Below are 2,580 nucleotides of genomic sequence, written 5' to 3'. Positions count from 1 at the left end.
TGACTGTGGTCGCCCCTCCAGTGGTCCACACAGCCAACAACTGCGTCATCTAATTGCGAGGCCGACAATTTGTTTTGCTTTCCAATGTAGTAGCACCAGAGCAGGTGCTTTTGTACATTGTCTATCAGCGCGACGTGCTCCTCGCTCGGCGTCTTCCGATTCTCGCCATATGCCTTGAGTAAACGTTTTTTGACAGTTGACGAGAAATGGCGCAGGTCCAGTCCTATATCGCGAACACAGTCTAGCTCGCGAGCCTTTGCTCCCAATCTCAAATCACCGTCACAGACGATCGTAACCTGCTTCTTAGCACTCACCAGCCTCTTGTTCACGTCTGGCATGATAGCCTCAAAGCACGAGTCCTCAATAGTCTGCGACGCGCCTGCCACTTCATGCTCTCCTTCAAATGACACGTAGACTACATCTGCCACGCTCGACTCCTCCTCAGCATCCTCGCTGTCAGCGACTGCCACTGGCCGGAGGCCAGTATGCCTGCTTTTTGCACAACGGGAAACCCGACGGCTGGGAAGCGGGTCACGTAGCCGTCGGGCTTCTCTGTGAGGTGCGCAAGCAACCCCCATACCCAACCGACGCGTTCCGCCCGTGACTCCAGGCGCCGTCGAAAGAGAGGTCAGGCGCATCTCCGGATCGGTCATTCTCAGACTCAAGCGAAACGTCGAGGGCATGCATGCATTCCGCTTTGGCAGCGCATACAAGCTTGTCCCGAAGCCCAGCATCCTCAAGGTGCCGGTACGAAACTGTGTCGTCGATGCCCGGCCCCATTCCCGTCAGCGCTGCGAAAGTGTTTATCTTTTGTAGAGAGCCTCCACGCACCACAATCGCGATTGAAGCCAACACGTTCAACAAAGCGGGCGAGCGAGCAGATTGCGCATCAAGGCGGTCTTTAGAGCCTCGGTTCAAGCGGAACTCCTCCAGACACGCGCTGCACTTCACTGACACGACAATGGCCCGCCCCTCAACAATCGTCCCTCGCGGTATAATGTTCAGAGCGTCAACAGCAGCGCTGCCAGGGGCGAAGCATCGGCCCTGACACGCCAGACTGAGCACTAGTTCTGTCCACAATGTCGTAAAAGATGGCAAGTCGCACTCATTCATTATCTCCAAAGGCTCCTGGGCACGGCCTATCTTCTCTTTGCTTGGATTTGTTACTTGGTACAGACCTAGAGAAACGGTCGTGCCTCGTGTGCAGCGATGCCCGCCAACGGGGTCAACCAGATCGTCGTCACTCTCCATGCTGGCCGCAGGCATGCGCAGCCCAGCCGCGTTGATCGTCGGGGCATTCGGAAAGCAAAACCTACGCCGCTTCGAGCGCACGACAACCACAGCTCGGTCATTGTCCAGCCCTAGCGACCTCCTGCGATCTTTCCGCTTCCCAGGGGCGCTCTTGGAACCTAGAATAGCTTTGTGACAGTGTGCATAACGCTACCAGAAATGACCTCCCTAACCACCAATCTGACTGCCCTGCGTCGGTCTCTCGGGGATATGACGTCGTCTGCGCGTCCATGCTGCGCGCTCACATGTCGCATGACTTCGTAGACAGAGCCAGGAAACGCGCTCTGTATAGGAACGTTAGATATCTAAAGCGTAGGAGGAGCAAAGGTGCTGCAAACACGACAAAAAGAGTTAGCAATTGATTGAGCCGGATGCGTGAGCTAAAAGTAGTGTGGTACCTTCAAATCCCATTCGTCAAAAAAGTTCTCCCGTCCACATGTGAGGCGCAGTCTTGGCAATCGTTTGCCGAAGTTTAAAAGATTGTCATGGCTTCGTTTTCCGTACAGACATTCAAGTACGCGTCGCCCTCGAGGACTGCAACCAATCTGCTCTCTCGCATGCACTGCCAGCATATTCTGTCGGATTCTTCCAAATGTGGCACCCCTCTGGAGAGGAGTACCTTGGGCAGCGACTCATAAACTTTGTGCGTCGCCTTGCGCTTCGTAGAGATGCACAGAGCACATTTCATGTTGGTCGTAGGTGCCCGTCGCGACCAAAAAGGGCTACAAAGGTCGCAATATCGTCGTCAACTCTACCCGCCTTTTTTCCCTGCAGTTTGAAGGAAAAAAGGCGGGTAGAGTTGCAGTTCAAACGTTGTGGCCCGCTAAAAACAACCTACAAATAGCCCTTATGATATACCTGCGTTTTTGACCCATTCTAAAAAATATCGTTGGGCACATCCTTAAGGTTGACGTTTGAGAGTTTGAGATGCATCTCACAAAACCATCACAAAAGATTCACGAAAATGTGTGATGTTTGGGACGATTTTTGTGATGATCACAAAACGTTCTCAAAAAGTGCTACAATTCAACAAATATTCACAAACCATGTGTGACAAATGAGAAGATGGAGTGAGACGAATGAGATGACGGCGGCGAAAAGAGCAAAACTCTCACAAATCGTCACACAAATCGTCTCACTTTTTGTGACGCCCTAAATCGTCACAAATCGGAGCAGAGGGTTAGCGGCAGCTATCAAAGCTCGAAAATATCCAGAGCTTCCCCATCACTGTCACTATTGCTACAGTGGTCATCAAACAAATTCATCTCATTCCAGAGATGATTTGCATTT

This window comes from Chondrus crispus, genomic scaffold, assembly GCF_000350225.1.
Source record: "Chondrus crispus Stackhouse genomic scaffold, scaffold_233, whole genome shotgun sequence".
Classification (NCBI taxonomy): domain Eukaryota; phylum Rhodophyta; class Florideophyceae; order Gigartinales; family Gigartinaceae; genus Chondrus; species Chondrus crispus.
The sequence above is the reverse complement of the archived record's forward strand: the minus strand, read 5'-3'. Positions refer to the sequence as shown.